Here is a 21,971-nt window from a genome sequence, read left to right as displayed (position 1 = left end):
CGTCCATAACACCATGGTTACGTTGCTTTCTTTCTCATGTCTCACAGTTTTCATGTGTACAATGTAAAAAATAATAAGACCTAATCCATGTATACAGTACAAGCATATGAAATTGTAAATATTAAACCATTTTGGCCTATTCTAACCTACTACTTGTTTTTAGGATTCAATCAAACTTTCCACAGAAAGTGATTATCACAGTGCCTGGCACAAAGGTAAAATCGGTAAATCTGTCCCCAGCCTTGGTACTTGGTACATGAAGTTTTCTTCATGTAAACTTTCAGTTCAAGTTTCACTTGTTCAGGACATTGGAAGTAAACTCCAATTATTGGATGGAAGGTGAGAAGGTGATGAGTTCATTGATATAGGAGAATACAAATGACTTCACCCAGTTCCACATTCTTTCTCACGATCTGCTCTACGCCAGTTACTGTGCTAGATGTTGAGGATACTGACGGCAGCCCAACAGATCAGAGTCTCTGGGAGAGAATAACATCAGCCGTGTGTTCAGCACTGTTCCTTGCAGACATTATGGATGGATAACAGAGTTATCTATCCATTCTTTCATTTTATTCTCACAAAGCCTTGAAATGAGCATTAGCCCCCTGAGTAAATGAGAGAACTAAGGCTGAGTCTAGAAAATGTCCATAGCCAGCAGCTAATAGATGATGAAACTAGATTTACAATCCAGACAAGGTTAGCTAATCAGTGTGCCCAATTGCCAAAATATGTCCCCACTGTGGCCTGGAAGCTTCCTGAAGCCAAAGAGCTTGGGTGTGGTCTTCTTCTCAATCCCCTGCCTCTTCTGGCTGCATCCTCAACCTCACCTATTCTGATATCCAATTCTAATACGATAAAATGTTGCCTCCCACACCAGCTGGCTTGGTTCCTAAATGAGGGACTGCTTTTAATTCTGGTCTAAGATGCAAACACAGTATCAGTCTAGGGCAGCATTTCCTGGACATCTGTAGGAAGCGTTCTAGACTTGGGCGAGTATCTTGTTTACTCTCCAGCTTTAGCTGGTTTTATCAATTTTAAGTCTTTTCTTCATCTCCATCACAATAGAGACCCAAGACCCCCAAGTCAAAGTTGCCTTACAGTTGTATCCAAAAGCCTGGGATGTGGAGAAATGCCTGCCCTTGGGTGCCCTGCCATTGCGTGTTGGGTTACCTCTCCAGCCTTCACTGTGGCCATTCTAAAATGGGTGCTGTTCATGGTACTGGTACCAAAACAGAGATATAGACCAATGGAACAGAACAGAGCCCTCAGAAATAATACCACACATCTACAACCATCTGATCTTTGACAAACCTGACAAAAACAAGAAATGGGGAAAGGATTCCCTATTTAATAAATGGTGCTGGGAAAACTGGCTAGCCATATGTAGAAAGTTGAAACTGGATCCCTTCCTTACATCTTATACAAAATTTAATTCAAGATGGATTAAAGACTTAAATGTTAGACCTGAAACCATAAAAACTCTTGAAGAAAACCTAGGCAATACCATTCAGGACATAGGCATGGGCAAGGACTTCATGTCTAAAACACCAAAAGCAATGGCAACAAAAGCCAAAATTGACAAATGGGATCTAATAAAACTAAAGAGCTTCTGCACAGCAAAAGAAACTACCATTAGAGTGAACAGGCAACCTACAGAATGGGAGAAAATTTTTGCAATCTACTCATCTGACAAAGGGCTAATATCCAGAATCTACAAAGAACTCAAACAAATGTACAAGAAAAAAACAAACAACCCCATCAAAAAGTGGCTGAAGGATATGAACAGACACTTCTCAAAAGAAGACATTTATGCAGCCAACAGACACATGAAAAAATGCTCATCATCACTGACCATCAGAGAAATGCAAATCAAAACCACAATGAGATACCATCTCACACCAGTTAGAATGGCGATCATTAAAAAGTCAGGAAACAACAGGCTCTGGAGAGGATGTGGAGAAATAGGAACACTTTTACACTGTTGGTGGGATTGTAAACTAGTTCAACCATTGTGGAAGACAGAGTGGCAATTCCTCAAGGATCTAGAACTAGATGTACCATATGACCCAGCCATCCCATTACTGGGTATATACACAAAGGATTATAAATCATGCTGCTATGAAGACACATGCACACGGATGTTTATTGCAGCACTATTCACAATAGCAAAGACTTGGAACCAACCCACATGTCCATCAATGACAGACTGGATTAAGAAAATGTGGCACATATACACCATAGAATACTATGCAGCCATAAAAAAGGATGAGTTCATGTCCTTTGCAGGGACGTGGATGAAGATGGAAACCATCATTCTCAGCAAACTATCGCAAGAACAGAAACCAAACACCATATGTTCTCACTCATAGGTGGGAATTGAACAATGAGAACACTTGGACATAGGAAGGGGAACATCACACACCGGGGCCTGTTGTGGGGTGGGGGAAGGGGGGAGGGATAGCATTAGGAGATATACCTAATGTAAATGATGAGTTAATGGGTACAGCACACCAACATGGCACATGTATACATACGTAACAAACCTGCACGTTGTGCACATGTACCCTAGAACTTAAAGTATAATTTTTTAAAAAGTTAAAAAAAGTTAAATAAATAAATAAAAATAAATAAAATGGGTGCTGTTGTGGATTCATTCATTTAGTGGAAAAACACAGGCTGCCTGTTGTGGCCAGGCACCGTGCTAGGGGCTGGTGATACTGCAGGGTGGCAGAACTGCTATGTCCCCTAAGGTCTTCTCATTTTGGGGTAAACTGGCCCAACAGACTCTCAGCATCCATATGTCTTTCCTTTAAGGCCTTTCTTTTTTAAAATGGAGGAAACCTGCTGTATCCATGTACAAGACAGGACAGACAAGTCTTAGAATTAACAGCCCCAGGGCAGCTCTAGCTCCCCCACTCCTCAGGCAGGTAAAGTCTAAGGCAGGTATTTGACATTAGCTCCCAGTGTGTCCCCACTGGGGTTAAGCTCCAGCTTCCCAGATGGTAAGGTGATCAAAAACTTCATTCTTCACTGGCCTCCTTCCCTTCCCTGCCTTGCCTCCCTACTCCCCTACAAGAGTTGCTGGAGAACACTTCCTAAATAAACCATTTGCACTAGAATCTTAGTCTTGGAGACTGTGTGTGAGGAAACCCCCCTCAAGATGAGCTACATCTGTGTCCTCAGAGGCACACCCTGGCGCCAATCATTTGCTGTGCTATCAGCTATTATTCTCAAATTATTTATTCAACAGCTATTAAGTGGGGCTGGGGATTTCCTATGGACAAATGTCATAAGTAAATGCTGATTTCCTATGAATAAATATATTTACAGAAACAATCTAATTACAACTTCTTGTTTACTGGCTAAAGCAGAATATGTGCTCAGGAAAATTCGACAATATTTCCACCCTTTCTGGAGTTCTGGTTCCCTCTTGGGTTTTCCTTGCTGACTTCCTAAAGTGGACTTCTTAAAGAGACACTTTAAAAGGTTTTGAAAATTAGAAATTTCCCGGCAAACAGCATGAACTATGCATTCATCCTGTGGTTTTTAGAACTTCAGCAGATTATGTATGAGTCCCACACATAAAGAATTTTTGGGTTTCACAAAAACTCAGCAGAGATTAGCCTGGGCCAGCAAGTGTGCTTCATTCCATTCCCACTGATGGTCGCCATCTCCCTCGGCGGGAGGAGAACTAGTTTACGTCTTGCCAAGTTAATCCCATGATGTCTCGGTCCCCTGTGTAACTCAGCATCCTGGCTGGCCGCCGCCTGGCTGTCCCTGCATTCATCTTCACCTGCCCTCTTGGTGCTGTCTGGGCTGCCTTCCCTTCAGCATTAAGAGACCCTGACAGACAAGAGCCGTGGGGCTCCACGGCCAGATGCCAAGCTGAGCCTTGCACATGACTCAGACTTAGGACATGACTTCTGCAACCGCCTGCCTCTCCACCTGACCCTCATCCCTTCCCCAGACTCTGGGTGGGAGAACAAGAGTCTTGATATAGAAACCCTCAAGACATGAGCAGCCTTGCTGGGGACTAGGAGCAAGCAGGCATGCGGGACCCCTGGCCGGTTCGGGGCCTCCAGAACCTCCTGCAGAGCTTCCTCACTCCTTTTTTTCATGGCAACTGAAGGAAGTGAGTGAAACGCTGAATCCAGTTTGAACTGACAACTACTTAGGGGGCATCTCCTATATCCCTAGCACCATATGGATCCCCATGCAGGGAGAAAGATGCTTCAGATTCATAAGATGTAGTCTATGCATTTGAGGAATTAATAGGCTTCTTATTAGAGAAATGATTTAAACACATTAACTGATTAACAACCTGAATCTGAGTCAGCTGCAGTACAGACCACTGGGTCAGTTTTTTGGAGAAGAAAGGAGCAACAGGGAGACAGAGAAAATGACTTTTATTAAACATCTACTTCCTGCCATGTATTTCACATTCAACTGCTCATTGAATCTTCCAATCACCTTTAAGATAGATATTACCATTATTATTATTCTAATTATTATTATTATTTCCATTTAACAAATGAGGAAACTAGAGACAGAATAAAACAATTTGGTTACACAGCCATTGAAGGGACAGAGCTGGGATTTTAAGCCAAATCTGCCAAATTCTAAGTCTTGTGGATTTTTTTTTTTCCCTCACTGCTGCCTTGACCTCCTGGGCTCAAGCAATCCTCCCACCTTAGCCTCCCCAGTAGCTAGGACCACAGGCACATGCCACCACAACCAGCTGATTTTTTTTTTTTTTTTTTTTTGTAAAGACAGAGTCTCACTATGTTGCCCAGGTTAGTCTCAAATTCCTGGGCTCAAGCAATCCTCACTTCCACCTCGGCCTCCCAAAATGCCTCACACAGATGTAAGCCACCACACCCAGCCTTGTGGTCTTAATATTACACCAAATCCAGATTTTGACTGAAATTATTTGGTTTAATGTAGGAAGAGAAAATTTCAATGCAGATGAGGAATCTGAATTGCATGTGAGAGCTGGTAATATCTGGCTGGACAGAGATGAGAAGGGATGCTGTTCTGAGTTTGAGAAATAATATGAAAGGCAATGTGTCATGGAAATGGATGTGTGATGTCTGGCACCTAGAATAGGACCCAGTGCAGGGAAGATTGTAGGATGGATAGATGAACGATGGGTGGATGGGTGGAGAGATGGATGAACAAGTGGATGGAAGGATGGACGGATGGAAGGATGGATGGTGAATGGATGAATGGATGGGGGATAGATGGATGGAGGGGTGGGTGGATGAGTAGATAGATAGATGTGTGGATAATGTGATGAGTGGACCAATGAATGAGTGAGTGGGTGGGTGGATGGATGGATGGATGGATGGATGGATGGATGGATGGATAGATGGATGGATGGATGGACAGATGAGCAGATGGATGGATGGATGGATGGATGGATGGATGGATGGATGGATGGATGGATGAGTAGATGAATGGATGGAGGGGTGGATGTATAAATGAAGGAATGAATGATGATGTCACTGCATATATGGCATAATAGTCACTTACAAAACATAAGTACAAAAATAGTAGTGATTTTTGGCTGGGCACGGTGGCTCACACCTGTATTCCCAGCACACTGGGAGGCCGAGGTGGGTGGATCACTCGAGATCAGGAGTTTGAGACCAGCCTGGCCAACACAGCGAAACCCCACCTCTACTAAAAATACAAAATTAACCGGGCGTGGCGGTGTGCACCTGTAGTCCCAGCTATTTGAGAGGCTGAGACAGGAGAATCACTTGAACCCGGGAGACAGAGGTTTCAGTGAGCCGAGATCATGCCACTGCACTCCAGTCTGGGTGGCAGAGCGAGACTCTGTCTCAAAAAAAAAAAAAAGAAAGAAAGAAAAGAAAAAGAAAAGAAAAAGTAGTGATTTTTTAAAAGTATATCAAGATGTTAACTTGAAAACCAATGTTGTCCCTCAAATGTGTCATCTCCAAGAGTCTATGGATATTTTGCCCGGAGGATTTTAAAACTTTGTGTTAAATTTGTACTTTGGGCTGGGCTGAGGCAGGAAAATCGCTTGAACTTGGGAGGCAGAGGTTGCAGTGATCCGAGATCGCACCACTGCACTCCAGCTGGGGTGACAGAGAGAGATCTGTCTAAAATTTAAAAAAAAAAAAAAAAATTTTTACTTTCCCATTTCTAAGCTGTGTGATTTTGGGGAATTTTCTTAACCTCTCTGGGCCTAGGTTTCTTCATCGATATATTGGGGATAATGCTTTACAACATTCTTTGGAGGAGAACCAATGCTTGTAAAGCTCTTAACGCACAGTGCCTAACACTCAATAATGACAAGTAAACTTTACATATAAATAAATACTGTGGAGCAGATTAATTTGAGGCCTTTTTGTGGCGAAGAGTCTACCTAACAAGCATGACCTATCATTTGTTAAAACCATTTTCAGGGAGACAGAAGTAGTCTAGACTAAAGTGTGCTAATTAAGGCTTGGAACCACCCAGATTCTAAAATCCAAAAGATAGATCAGCAGCGCAAGGATTTCAATTCAGGGACTTTGAAGATAGAGTCATTTTGAAATCTCAATGCACCCACGGTTTACTTACACAGCAAATACGAGTGGACTGCATCTCTCCACGTGGACCCCTCAGGCTGCGGTCACTGCAGCTAGACTGCGGCCACAGCAGGAAGTTATGACAGACTTTAACCAGGGCACAGGAAGAGGCCACAGGGCAGATCCAGGCTTGCAGAGCTTATAAGAGATGGGAGATCTGGCGGGGCGCATTGGCTGACACCTGTAATCCTAGCACTTTGGGAGGCTGAGGTGGGTGGATCACAAGGTCAGGAGTTCAAGACCAGCCTGGCCAATATGGTGAAACCCCGTCTCTACTAAAAATACAAAAATTAGCCGGGCGTGGTGGCAGCTGTCTGTAGTCCCAGCTACTCGGTAGGCTGAGGCAGGAGAATCGCTTGAACCTGGGAGGCAGAAGTTGCAGTGAGCTGAGATCACATCACTGCACTCCAGCCTGGGGTGACAGAGCAAGACTCTGTCTAAAAAATGGAAAGAAGGAAGGAAGGAGGGAGGGAGGGAAGGAGGGAGGGAGGGAGGGAGGGAGGGAAGGAAGGAAGGAAGGAAGGAAGGAAGGAGAGAGGAAGGGAGGGAGAGAGGGAGAGAAGGAGAGAAATAGGAGACCTGGCTGGGCGCAGTGGCTCAAGCCTGTAATCCTAACACTTCGGAAGGCCAAGGCGGGCGGATCACCTGAGGTCGGGAGTTCAAGACCAGCCTGACCAACATGGAGAAACCCCATGTCTACTAAAAATACAAAAATTAGCCGGGCGTGGTGGCACATGCCTGTAATCCCAGCTACTCCGGAGACTGAGGCCAGAGAATCGCTTGAACCCAGGAGGCGGAGGTTGCAGTGAGCCGAGATTGTGCCATTGCACTCCAGCCTGGGCAATAAGACTGAATCTCCGTTTCCAAAAATAAAAAAGGGAGACCTTCATCGAGAAAAACAAGAAACAATAGTGTGATTGCACATTTTACCAAAGCATATGACCACATGAGCGCATTGCTAGGGTGCTTCCCAGTGGGGCCTTGCACGGAGCCAGAGCAAGGGCAGGATCCTGAAGCTTAGGCTTCACTAGCTTCATGATATATCCACCTTTGGTCATAGGAAGCAGCCCTTGCCTTGAAATAGAACTGTTTTGCCTTCAATAAACACAATCTGGTCTTGCATATAGACCTACAGAACCTCAGTACCTAAATATACCGCAGAAAGTATCTATCTAGCTCACTCATTTTATATGCAGGGAGAACGAGAAGTGAAGTGTTTAGGTCAAGGTCATACAGACTGGAATAATTAGAGCCTAACAGGCAAATGAATTCCATGGGAAAGAAGGTACCTTGGAAACTTCAAGCATGTAAACCTAAATTATCCTTTTGTAAATCGATATTATCCATACAAATAAAAATCTATTTTAAAAAAAGGAACAGCATAACAAAAACATATTAATCTATAGGCTAGACAAGCAGTTGAGAATAGCTTTTAATAATATTTTCCAAGTATACGGCAAAGAACACTTCTTAAATTGCTTTGAAACTGTCTTCTACAATTGAATCATTCACGCATCCAAAAACTATTAAGCATTATCTTATCCCCTGAAAGCAGAGCCCAGGACAAAGATTTGGACACAGGTAGTTTACTCAGGAGGTGAGCCAGAAAACAGAAAGGAGGGGGCAGGGAGAGGAAGACAGAGGAGGAGGAACAGCCAATAGGAGAGTGTGAGCGAGTTACTACTATGGGCAACTATGGTTCACTTCTGCAGGAGCCCTCACGAGAAATTGTGAAGCATACACCTTGGGTAGTTCCTTGTAAGACTGGAGGCTTTTTATCCATAAACTCCCACCTCTCATTTGTTGAAGATTATCCTGGGGGCATGAACTCTGTAGCTCTTTTGGACTGTGCCGTTTTCTTTTTGCTTTTCCTTGCCTTGCCTCTTCAAAAACCCTAAGAAAAGTTTAGGAGCCAGACGTGGTGGCTCACATGTGTAATTCCAACACTTTGGGAGGCCAAGGTGGGAGGATCACTTGAGGTTGGGAGTTCGAGACCAGCTTGGGCCAACATGGCAAAACCCCATCTCTGCTAAAAATACAAAAATTAGCCAGGCGTGGTGGCAGGCGCCTGTAATCCCAGCTACTTTGGAGGCTGAGGCAGGAGAATAGCTTGAACCCGGGAGAAGGAGGTTGTAGTGAACTGAGATCACACCACTGCACTCCAGCCTGGGCAACAGAGTGAGACTCCAGAGTGAGACAGACAGACAGACAGACAGACAGAAAGAGGGAGGGAGGGAGGGAGGAAGGAAGGAAGGAACGAAGAAAGGAAGGAAGGAAGGAAGGAAGGAAGGAAGGAAGGAAGGAAGGAAGGAAGGAAGGAAGGAAGGAAGGAAGGAAGGAAGGAAGGAAAGGAGGAAGGAAGGAGCTTAGGGAGCAGGAAGCATAGAACTGCCCACCACAGCTTCAGCTGAAATCAGAGGTGGGCTTCGGGGCTGTGGCATGGGCCCTCAGGAATGCTTGCCACAAATATCAACCATGTACCAGGAGCCGATGTCCATCTAATCCTCTATTTTTAAACCAGGCTGATCTACCTGCATAGTCCAAAGAGCCATAAATACACATCTCAAAGCCACATGGCAATCATTCAACAAATGCCTGTCAGGCACTCACCATGGCCCTGGTATTGTTTTAGGAACTGAATAAAGAATGGTGAACAAGGCAGACCTTGTCCCTCTCTTGAACTGTATACTCTTGTGAGGGGGAGACAATAAATAAAGAAATGAACACACAAAAACATAGACAACTTGTTTGATAGCATTAGATACCACTCATGCTGACAATTGTACTGTGGGGTTGTAAATGAGGAAGCAACTGCTTCAGGATGGCTGGTCAGGGGAGACTTCTCTGAGGAGGTGGCATTTGCAGAGATCAGAAGGTCATGGGGACATCATAAGGATATTGACGGGGCAGGGGATGAAGAGGATTCTGCAAAAAGGAAGCAGCTAGTGCAGAGTCCATCAAAAAGGATCTTGAGGCGGGAGCGGTGGCTTACACCTGTAATCCCAGCACTTCGAGGGGCCAAGGCGGGCAGATCCCTTGAGCTCAGGAGTTTGAGACCAGCCTGGGCAACATGGTGAAACCCCGTCTCTACTAGAAATACAAAATTAGCTGGATGTGGTGGCGATGCCTGTCACCCCAGCTACTCAGGAGGCTGAGGCATGAGAATCATTTGAACCGGGGAGGTGGAGGTTGCAGTGAGCCGAGATCGTGCCACTGCACTCCATCCTGGGTGACAGAGTGAGACCTCGTCTCAATAAAAAGAAGCTCGAAGTGTGTGAGGAACCCATGACAGGCCAGGGTATCCAGGGCACCTGGCGAGGAGGTTGAAAAGGTTGTCAGGGCGAGATCCTGCAATGTTTATGAGCTGGGGCTAGATGTTTGGTTTTTATTCTAAGTGTGTTGTGAAGTCATTAGAGGGTCTTAAAAGGAGAGTGGCATGCTGTGGTTTTGTTTGTAAGAGTTCATTTTGGCTGCCGTGTGGAGAATGGGGGTGAGGCAGGAGCGGAAGCTGTGGATTACCCATTGCTGTAATCCGGGTGCCTTGAACTGTGTGGCACCAGCAGAGAAAAGTGGAGAGTTTCAGAGCATATTTCTGAGGTCAAGTTGATGGCACTGTCAGGTACACTGAACTGAAAAAACTGAAGGATAGCTCCTAGATTTTTGGCCTGAGCATCTGGATGCCTGGGGATTATTTGTTGAGACGGGAAAAACTACATATATTAGTCCAGGTTCTCCAGAGAAACAGAACACACACACACACACACACACACACACACACACACACACACACACACCCCCGGAGAGAGAGAGAGAGACAGTAAGGAATTGGCTCATGTGATTATGGAGGCTGAGAAGTCTGAGATCTGCATGTGGCAACTAGAGACTAAGGCAAGCTGATGGTAGAGCTCCAGTCCAAGTCTGAAGGCCTGAGAACCAGAAGAGCCCATTGGGTAAGTTCCAGCCCAAGGCTGAAGGTAAGAGAGGAATGATGTTGCAGCTCAAAGACAGTCAGATATATAGAGAGAATTATTTCTACTCAGCCTCTTATTCTATTCAGGCCTCGACTGAATAAAGTCCACTCACTTTAGGGGGAAGACAATCAACTTTCCCTCAGTCCACAAACACAAATGTTCATCTCACCCAGAAACACCCTCCCAGACACACCCAGAGATAATGCTTCACCAAATATCAGGGTACCTTCTGGACCAGCCAAGTTGACACCTAAAATTAACCATCACACCAGGGAAAGAATAAGATGATTATGATCATGCAAGGGATCAAGATTTCTGTTTGAGCCCCATGAATTTGAGGTGCCTAAAAGACATCCCAAAAAGTGACAAGTGGACCGTGGGATATAGAAACTTCAAGTTCTGGGATGAGCCCATGGCTGGAGATCTAAATTAGGAATTTACTGATTTAGGTATGGCTTTGAAGCCAAGGAACTGGATGATGCCACCTAGAGGACAGCAAGGGTCCATGGCAGAACCCTGGGGCACTCCAAGGTACTCCGTGTATATTCATTTGCTAGGGCTGCCATAAGAAAGCAGGACAAAGTGGATGGCTTAGGACAACAGAGGCTTATTGTCCCACAGTTCTGGAGGCCAGAAGTGTGAGATTCAGGTATCGGCATGGTTGGTTCCTTCTGAGGCTGTGAGGGAGAATCTGTTGCATGCCTCTCTCCTAGCTCCTGGGGGTTGGCTGGCAACCTTCAGTATTCCTTGACTTATAGATGCAGCACCTCAATCTCCACTTCCATGTCCATGTGTTGTTCTTGTGTGCATGTCTGTCCCTGTGTCCAAATCTCCCCTTTTTAGAAGGACACCATTCATATTGGATTGGGACCACTTTGACGACCTCATTTTAACTCTACTTCTCTAAAGATTCCATTTCCAAATTAGGTCACATTCTGAGGTACCGGAAGTTAGCACTTCAAAACCTTCTTTGTGGAGGATATAATTCATCCCACAACGCCATGCATACTCTGCTGCCTCTTCTCTCTGTTCTGGACTCACATCCATTTCATTCCATTTCTGTCCAGATCCTGGCCCCACATGCTCCTGTTCAGGGCACCCATGGAGATATTAGGTTGGTACAAAAGTAATTGCAGCCTTTGCAATTACTTTTAATTGCAAAAACCACAATTAATTATGAAAAATGCAATTACTTGTGCACCAACATAATAGTTCTGCAGTTTGATCTTTGGATAATTCCAAGAACTCTGGCTCAGCCTTTGTTCTAGTGGTTTGTACTCCTGCTGATTGGGGTAAGAGTTCTGTGCCCAATTCTGACTTCTGGGACCCAAAACTTAACATCAACTCACCTGGGCTTCACAAGTTCCCATGGGAAGGGCATGACGCCCAAGCACCAAACATACTTAATTCGTTCTCAGAGAGTTAGCAACCTACTCAAGGTGAGAAAACACAATCATTCATAATGAATAAGACAAAGTTTGAGTGGATGGTCTAATTGTCTCCTGAGATAATGAAGAAATAAGAAAGATTTGGACAAAATGGGTAAAGCTGTTGTTTTATTCCATTTGTGTTGCTATAAAGGTATCCCTGAGGCTGGGCAATTTATTTTTTTAAAGAGGGTTATTTGACTGCCAGTTCTGCAGGCTGTACAGGAAGCACAGTGTCAGCATTTGCTTCTGGTGAGGGCTTCAGGCTGCTTGCCAGCCTCACCAGTGGAAGATTAAGGATAGCCAGTGTGTGCAGAGATCACATGGTGAGAGGAGAAGCAAAAAGAGAAAGGAGGGGGCAGCCTCTTTTTAGCAACCAGATTTCTCTACTAACTAACAGACTGAGAACTCACTCATCAGCGTGAGAACAGCATCAGCCAGTCACGAGGGATCTGCCCCCATGACCCAAATACCTTCCATTAGGCCCCACTTCCAACACTGGGGACCAAATTTCATTGTGAGGCTTGGAGGGGTCATAGCAGCAAGACTGCAGGAAGAGTGCTGAGAGGTACAGAAGAAGGAAACCTGGATGGCGTCACAGATGTGAGTTCTCATGCTTGCTCTGCCACTAACCTTGATTATATCAAGGGTGTCCTTGGTATAACCCACTTTCTCTTTTTGAACCACTCTTGCCTCATCTTTGAAATGCAAATGCCCTTCCAGTTCCAGCCATCTATGATGATAAGGTGACCCTGGAAGCTTCAGTCTTACATGACAGGAATGGATGCTGCTAGAGAAGTTTAAAGCAGAGCATCTGCTGGGAGATACGTAATGGGATGGGCCTGAAGGTGGGCAAGGGCAGTGGAAGTTGGAAGGACTCCTTATGCCCATAGGTGTCTATGTAGATGCTATAGGAAGGCACAGACAAAAAAAGCAAGATTTGAGCTCTTTTCTCGAGGAGCTATTAGATCCCTTTATTGTAGGCTGGGAAATAGGAGCATCTCTTCCCAGACACTGAACATCTTGTGGTTTCCCTGACTCACAGTCTTCTTAATTCCCAGTATTTAATAAGCTCCTCCCTCTGCCTGGAACTCTTTTTCCACATCTCTTAACAGTTCTAATGGTGCCAGGTAAAATCCAGGACATCCAGTTAAATTTAAATAATGGAAATATTTTTAGCATTATTTGGGACATCCTTATGTTAAAAAAATTATTCGTTATTTATCTGAAATACAAGTATAACTGGGCATTCTGTATCTGTATTTGAAAAATTTAGCAACCCTATTTTATTTTATTTATTTTTAAATTTTATTTATTTATTTATTTAGAGACAGAGACTCACTTGCTCTGTTGCCCAGGCTGGAGTGCTGTGGTACAATCTCGGCTCACTGCAACCTCCCTCTCCTGAGTTCAAGCCATTCTCCTGCCTCAGTCTCCCAAGTAGCAGGGATCACAGGCATGCACCACCATGCCCGGCTAATTTTTGTATTTTTAGTAGAGATGGGTTTTCACCGTGTTAGCCAGGCTGGTCTTGAACACCCGGCCTCAAGCAACCTGCCCACTTCTCGCCTCCCAAAGTGCTGGGATTACAGGATCAAGTCACTGTGCCCGGCCTGCAACTTTATTTTAACCTTATCAACTCCTGCTTTTGCCCTAGACCCTGCCAGGTATCACTGCCTCCATACCTTCCCTGACAGCCCTATTTCCCCTTCCCCGAGGCTGGATTAGAAGCCCCTTTTCAGTGCTTCCACAGCCATCTGTGTGCACCTCTTTCATTGAACTATAATTGTATTTTCTTTCCCTCACCAGACTGAGGCTCCTTAAGGGCAGAGACTATGTCCTGTTCACCATTGCATTCCCCAGTTGGCATATAAATATTTGATGAAGGGAGGAGGGAAGAAAGGAAGGCAGGCATGCAGGCAGTTAATTTCTTTGAGAAAGGATTACCTAGAAAAAAAGGGTAATCTTTGTCCAATGAAAAAAGGGTAATCCACTGGCATCCTTGTCCAGTGACCAGTATGCCTTCCACACGATCCCAAATACAGCAATAAGCACACAGTAGCCATTCAAGAATTGCTTGTTACTTTATCCTGCCAGTTAAGATAATTAGAATGCCTAGGTCTCCATGTGAGACATTGAGTTAAAATTCCCCAAAAAGAGTGTTTTGCAGATCGTCCTAAAATTCTGATCCTCCTCTTGGCAGCATCTTGCATAAGCCTTTGGGGAAATGAGTAATGGAAGACTTTGCAACCAGGTCCAGGAGAGGGCCTGGGGGCAAAACCAAAGAGAAGTGTCCTAAAGCTCCTTAACAAGAGTGGCCTGAAGTGGGTGTCAGCAGAGGCGGCCTCTGGAACCAAGAGAGTCAGAAAGCCAGGAAGAGAACAATGGAGGGGTGTGAGTGCAGGGGAGCTGATCTGAATGGACACTGGAGACTGCTCGCAATGGGGCATACAGGAGCTACTGGCACTACAATAGCTGGATGAGCTGGAAGCATTAAAGGCAAAGAGCAGAGTCAAGCTTGGTTCCGAGCAACACTGAAGCACTGCAACACTGGGAAGGTCCATTCTTCACCTATGGTTTCTCTCTATCCATTAATGTTCTTGTCCTCCCTCTACCAGATCCCCTTTGTTCCCTGCTACAGCCCTGTTGTCAAGGAAGGAAACTGTTAGTGGGTCTGGGGTGCGACCTGAGATTCTGCATTCCTAGCCAGCTCCCAGGCGATGCTGCTGTGCTGATCTGAGCACAGTACTTGAAGTAGCAAGGCTATAGTACAGACATGGGGGCTTCTAGCTGTGCCTTGAAAAACATAAGTGGACCAAATAATTTGGGGAAACAGTGGATACGACTAAGTTCACTGGGCTTCTTTACTTTGAGGACCTCTTAAGACTTCTTGCCTGCTTACATGTCTTGTGACTCCAGGAGAAACAATTATATGTAGGGGTTCCCAAATTTATTTAACCACAGATCTTTGTTCCCATGTATCTGTATCTCAAAGACTAGGATTTTTCAAAAGTAACCTCCGGAAATGTTTTTCTGAGAACCCAACCCTTATCCCTTGCTCTCACCCCAAGACTGCAGGGAAAACTTTTAACAATGGAAAGGAGCAGGATACTGTATTCTTGGCTTCGGAGATGGACTCTCCCTTCAGGCGAAGACTTAAGTCAGAGAGATTAACTACAGGGTGTGTATACTGTAGCTGTTGGAGTAACACAAACCTAGGTTTGAATCCTTGCTTCACAACTTACTATGTGACCTTGAATTAATCATCCTCTCTGAACATTGATTTCCTAGCCCATAAAATGGGGATACTAGTATAGATCTTGTAGAATTATGGTGAGAAATAAATAAGCTGAATGCATGTAGAGGACTCAGTGTGTTGTCTAGTACATCGTAAATGCCCAGTGGAGGCTCTTATTATTACGATGATGCAAAAATGTCACAACATCTCATATGCACCCCGTTTTTTACTCCAGTTTTGTATTTCAGGAGAGAGGGAGAAGGAGATGGGGAGAGAAAGAGAGAAAGTGCATTCTGGCTTGGAAGGGAACTTATGCTTTGAAGCTGACAAGTATAATTTGTCTTGAGACTGCCAAGCTCTTGGGTTGAGCCTTCATATTGGAAAAAAGAGACAGGCGAGATTAATCTGGGGCCTTCATTACTTACTCCATCTGGCCTGGCTTGGCACGGCCCCTTCCCTCTACAAACTGATTACTCCTTCAAAAGCCTCAGCAGATTGGTCCCTAATGGGTTCTGACATGGCACACAGCACAGAGATAAAGGCCCCAGCAGCAGGGCCAAAACGCTTCCAGTGCTACAGCCCAGATGCTCCACCACAAAAGAAAGCAACGAACTGAAAGGGAGCCAAGGCCCCTGGGCCAGGGTGAACCTCAGGATTCCCAGGAGCACGTGGCTCCCCACAGTGGGGAGCAGCAGGAGCCGGGCTCACATGGACTGGACTGGTAACGTGGATTATTTGACTGGGGTGAGTTCCAATGACCATGGGCGCTTTTTAATCTGGCTTTCCAGTCACACTGGGGATAGGAAGGTGCTCCAGGGAAGTGAAGACGGTTGTTGTTTTTAGACATTTGCTAGTGAAATCCTGCTCAGAGCCTTTCTCACATTCCTTCCCCCAACCCCCTCCGAAGCACAGTGTGGGAGGAGGAGAGGGAAGGGAACCCATGTTTACTAAGCACCCACTATGCTCCAGGCACAGTGCCAGGTGCAGGTGCCAGGCACTGTTGGCTTAATCATTCAGCACAAGCCTGAGAAATAGGTATGACTATTCCTTTTATTGAGAAAAGGTAAGGGCTTTGTCCTGAGTCACACGGTAAGTGACAGAGCAAGGATCCGAACAGGACAGGACCTGTGGGTCTGTGTTGGTGGTTGGCTAGTCTGCACTCACAGCAAGGAACAGCTGTGGGATTTGACAGAAAGTATGAATAGGGAGAATCTTCCAAAGCACCAGGAGGCAGCAACTCTGCGGCCTGGGTCTTCTCTCCTAAGAGATTGTAAAGTTTAAAACTGCAAAGGAGCCTCTCAGCCACTCTTGGAAAGAGAGTTCTTGAACAGAAGACCAAACCAGATCCGTCATTCGAACTGGGGAGGAGGGTTGTTTATCTTGGATTGGGGGCCTGCCAGCCTCTGGAACAAAGGCTCTGCTTCTCAGTTGCTCTGAACCCACGCAGCTCCTTTAAAAAGCTGACCCTGGGACATGGCGTCCATGGCTTGAGAAGTCAAGGTCCTGCTCTACAGCTTCCAGGGTCTCAGGGAAGTCAGTGTGGGAGCCTTGACAAGTCAGAGACTGCACAACACTGCCATCTCCTGGGAGCAAGGTCCACTCTGGCCTGGTCAGACAGAATCCCAGCTCAAAATACCTGACTAAATCATGCATGAGGCTCTCTATCACCCCAGGGAACCTTCTGTGGTCACGTTATGAATCAGGATTGCCTAGGTTTGTGTATTAGATTACAAAGCCTGTGGAGATCGAAAGCATGGGTTTCCACGTCAAACGTTCAATTATTCTTTTTTTTTTTATTTGATAAATGTTTACTGAGCATCTACTTTGTGCCAAGCACTGTGCTAGGCACTGAGTACACAAGGATGATCAATATAAATGGGCGTGGCTGGGAGTGGTCTCTCACGCTGGTAATCCCAGCACTTTGGGAGACTGAGGCAGGAGGATCACTTGAGCCTAGAAGTTTACGATCAGCCTGGGAAACATAGTGAGACTCTATCTCTACAAAAAATAAAACTAGCCAGATGTGGTAGTGCACACCTGTAGCCCCAGCTACTCAGGAGGCTGAAGCAGGAGGATTGCTTGAGCCCAGGAGGTAGAGGCTGCAGTGAGTCATGATTGCACCCCTGAACTCCAGCCTGAACAATAGAGTGAGACTCTGCCTCAAAAGAAAGAACAATTTTAGGTCAGGCGCAGTGGCTCACACCTGTAATCCCAGCACTTTGGGAGCCCGAGGCGGGCAGATCACCTGAGGTCAGGAGTTCGAGACTAGCCTGATCAACATGAAGAAACCCCGTCTCCACTAAAAATACAAAATTAGCTAGGCGTGGTGGCACATGCCTATAATCCCAGCCACTCGGGAGGCTGAGGCAGGAGAATCGCTTGAACCCGGGAGGTGGAGGTTGCAGTGAGCTGAGATCATGCCATTGCTCTCCAGCCTGGGCAACTAGAACGAAACTCTGGAAAAAAAAAAAAAAAAGAATAACAATTTAAAAAAGACAAATGGTCCTTAACTTCATGAAGCTTATAGTCCAGTGGTGAAGATGGACTGTAAACAAGGAATTATCTCGTGAACAAAGAATGTATTCATTACTACTGCAACGAGTGCTGAGAGGGAAAAGCATGAGTGCTGCAGGAGTTTATAATGTAGAGGAGGATTGTAGGGGGACCCTGGCCTAGTCAGGCAGTCAGGGAAGCCTTTTCTAAAGACATGACCTACATGCAGACACCTGAAGGATGTATAGGAATTAGTTAAGAACAACATGTGAGGAGGCCATGAGATAAGAAGGAGCCTGGCCCGCTTGAAGAACTAAAAGAGCGCTGGGCACAGTGGCTCATGCCTGTAATCCCAGCACTTTGGGAGGCTGAGGCAGGTGGATCATGAAGTCAGAAGTTCAACACCAGTCTAGCTGAGATGGTGAAACCCTGTCTCTACTGCAAATACAAAAATTAACTGGGAGTGGTGGTGGGGACCTGCAATCCCAGTTATTCGGGAGGCTGAGACAGAGAGTTGCTTGAACCTGGGAGGCGGAGGTTGCAGTGAGCCAAGATCGTGCCACTGCACTCCACCCTGGGCCCGAGTGAGACTCCATCTCAAAAAAAAAAAAAAAAAAAAAAAAACCAAAAAAACTGAAAGAAGTTCTGTATTGATGGATCACTGGGAGGAGGAAAACAGTAGTGTGAGGTGAGGGTGGAGATCACACAAGGCCTTGTCTTCGAGTGTCAAGTGAAGGATGTGGCTCTACATTGGTCAAGACTCTTTTTGTTACATGGAAACTCATTTAAGTAAAAAGGCAATTTACTGGTTCATGTAATTGAAGCTCCAGATATGGCTGGATCCAGGAGCCCAGGGTTTTCGTGGCGGGGCACAGTGGCTCACATGGTGGCTCACCTGTAATCCCAGGGATATAGGAGTTAAGAAGAAATTATTTGGGCAGATAGTGATGGTAAGGAAGTTCTTGGCAAGGTTTTCCTTTTAAGGAAAAGCAGCCTCCAAATCATTTTCTTTTCTAACAAAGAGCAGCTTGTAAAATTGAGCTTCAGACATAGACAAGCAAGCTGGAAGATTGCAAGGGTGAATATCGGCAGTTGTGCCAATAGGAAAAGGCTACCTGGGACTAGGCATATTCAAAATGGCAGCTTCATGTTCTCTTCTTTTAGCCGGCCACGTTTACAGTAAAAAGCAGACAACATGGCGCCGGCCAAGTGGAAAGGCCATTTGCATAATAAGATTAGGATGGGGTGGCCAGCCTTCCCCCCTCGCTATGTAAACGTCCCGCCCAGTCCAACTAATCTGTGGGCCCTACATAAATCGGACACCACCTCCTCAAGCCAGTCTATAAAATCTGGTGCAGTCTGCCACAGGCCAGAATTCCCATTTGGGCGCCCATCTCGCTCACAAGACAGAGAACTGTTCTCTTTTCTCTTTCTTTTGCCTGTTAAACCTCTGCTCCTCAACTCACTCCTTGCATGTGTCCATGTCCTGAATTGTCTTGGCACAAGACAATGAACCTCAGGTATTTACCCCAGGCAACAACGACGTTTCACCAGCACTTTGGGGAGCCAAGGTGGGCGGATCACCTGAGGTCAGGAGTTCAAGACCAGCCTGGCAAACATGGTGAAACCTCGTCTCTGCTAAAAAAAAAAAAAAAAAAAATTACCTGGGTGTGGTGGCACACGCCTATAATCCTAGCTACTATGGAGGCTGAGGCAGGAGAATTGCTTGAACCCGGGAAGCAGAGATTGCAGTCAGCCGAGCTCACATCATTGCACTCCAGCCTAGGCGACAAAAGCGAAATTCTGTCTAAAAAAAAAAAAGAAAAAAAGATTTTATTTTCCAGCCAGATGTGGTGGCATGCACCTATGGTCCCAAGTATTCAGAAGTCTGAGGCAGGAGGATCGCTTGAGGCTAGGAGTTTGAGGCTACTGTGGGCTATGATGGTGCCTGGGTGACAAAGTGAGATCCCATCTTCTAAATAAATGAAAAAATGTAAAAAAGACTTTCTTTTCCACTAAGTTATTATTATCTCTGCTTGTTTCTGAATTTATTAGTTTACCTCATTCTCTCTTGCACTGACAGGATCTGTCAATCTGGTAGGAAAAGAGTCACTGATACTCATCAGGTCTATATCCTTGTAACCTATGATTCAAAAAGGTTACCCCTTTACCTTCCATTTGGAAAAAACATCATGGAAAGGCTCTGATTGGTCCATCTTGGTTCACATGCCTACTCACTGGCCCAATCACTATGTCCACAGGGATGTGGTCCAATGATTAGGCTACCCTGGGCCACGTTCCCGCCCCTGTAGCAGGAATGGGGGTGGAAAGGAAAGGAAGCGGAAGGTACTGTGACTGACAGCCCTGGGGCCACATGGAATCTGAGAGGAGTTTCGCTCAAGGAACCGAGTGCTGATTATAGAAGAGAAATGAGGAAGATTGTGGGATCTCCAAAAACACTGACAAAACAATATTATAATGAACAAAAAGCTACGAGAAACTACTGAAAAGTTGCAAGTGAAAAACTATAAACAAACTATTATTATTTTTTAAGATGATACTGGCTATTGTAAGGGTGGAATGGAGGGGCATGAGTGGAAGAAAAAGGACTTCAGATTCTGGGCACACTGAAACACCTCCCAGCTATCTATGAGTTACCCAGAAATACTCCATGCACCACAGCAAAGGCCCTTGTAAATGCACAATAGAATTTGTAAGAAAGTATGAGAAATCCTCATGTGCCAAAGATAATGTGGAAACAGGAAAACAAGGTTGAGTGAGAAGCTAAAGCTGTAGCTCCCTTAGAAAGTTCTTAGGTAGGTCGGGCATAGTGGCTCACACCTGTAGTCCCAGCACTTTGGGAGGCCAAGGCAGCTGGATCACCTGAGGTCAGGAGTTCAAGACCAGCCTGACCAACATGGAGAAACCCATCTCTACTAAAAATATAAAAATTAGCCAGGCATGGTGACGCAAGCCCGTAATCCCAGCTACTTGGGAGGCTGAGGCAGGGGAATCACTTGAACCCGGGAAGCAGAGGTTGCAGTGAACCTGTAGCAGGACGAGCTGCAGACAAAACTCCTCAGACACCAAGTTAGAGAAGGAAGTGGTTTATTCAGCTGGGAGCATCAGCAAGACTCCTGTCTCAAGAGCCAAGCTCTCCAAGTGAGCAATTCCAGTCCCTTTTTTTTTTTTTTTTTTTTTTTTTTTTTTTTTTTTTTTTTTTTTTGAGACGGAGTCTCACGCTGTTGCCCAGGCTGGAGTGCAGTGGCGCGATCTCGGCTCACTGCAAGCTCCGCCTCCTGGGTTCACGCCATTCTCCTGCCTCAGCCTCCTGAGTAGCTAGGACTACAGGCGCCCGCCACCACGCCCGGCTAATTTTTTGTATTTTTAGTAGAGACGGGGTTTCACTGTGGTCTCGATCTCCTGACCTTGTGATCCGCCCGCCTCGGCCTCCCAAAGTGCTGGGATTACAGGCTTGAGCCACCGCGCCCGGCCTCCAGTCCCTTTTAAGAGCTCACAACTCTAAGGGGGTCCATGTGAGAGGGTCGTGATCAATTTGAGCAAGCAGAGGGTACGTACTGGGAGCTGCATGCACTGGTAATCAGAACAAAACAGAACAGGACAGGGATTTTTACAATGCCTTTCCATACAATGTCTGGAATCTATAGATAACATAACCAGTTAGGTTATCTTATCTATAGATTAGGGGTCAATCTTTAACTACCAGGCTTAGGTCAGGCAGGCCCAGGACTGGTTTCAGGTCTGGTTCCTTGGTTTCAGGTCTGTTTCCTAGGCACCGGGCTATCTGCCTTTAGTTTCGCTTCTCTTTCTTTTTCTGAGTATAAAACAATATAAAACAATATGAGAGGGTCTGTCTCTCTTCTCTCAAGCCGAGATCACACAACTGCACTCAAGCTTGGGCAACAAGAGCAAAACTCCGTCTCAAAAAAAAAAGAAAGTTCTTAGGTAACCAAGAGATTTGGATTTTAAGTCGCATGGGGAAACAAGACAAGGTCTTGGGCCTAAATAACATGGGTTTTAGATCTGACATCCTTTCTCTCCACTACCCAAATCCCACCTAGAGCTGAGCATCTCAGCAAATGATGAAATGATGGACCAGGGGGAAGAATGTACCCATCACCATGGAGAGATCATTTGTGTCTTGGCCTGGGCTCTGGGTAGAATAGTCATCTCCTTTGGGACTTTCTAAACATGAATATTCTCATGGGTTTGGGATTACATTTCC

The 21,971-nt window shown here is 45.5% G+C and overlaps 1 long non-coding RNA gene across 1 annotated transcript in view; it reads right to left on the bottom strand.

Annotated features, from left to right (window-relative positions):
- LOC126935142 (uncharacterized) overlaps positions 1-20,624 on the bottom strand; it is a 63,316-nt gene extending 42,692 nt beyond the window's left edge. The window contains exon 1 of the long non-coding RNA XR_007719195.1: positions 19,390-20,624. This is a non-coding gene — a long non-coding RNA (uncharacterized LOC126935142). The remainder of the gene's footprint in view (positions 1-19,389) is intronic.
- Between the last annotated feature and the right edge of the window lie 1,347 nt (positions 20,625-21,971).

Source organism: Macaca thibetana, chromosome 1 (genome assembly GCF_024542745.1).
Source record: "Macaca thibetana thibetana isolate TM-01 chromosome 1, ASM2454274v1, whole genome shotgun sequence".
In the NCBI taxonomy this organism is placed as follows: Eukaryota; Metazoa; Chordata; class Mammalia; order Primates; family Cercopithecidae; genus Macaca; species Macaca thibetana.
The sequence above is the reverse complement of the archived record's forward strand: the minus strand, read 5'-3'. Positions and strand labels throughout refer to the sequence as shown.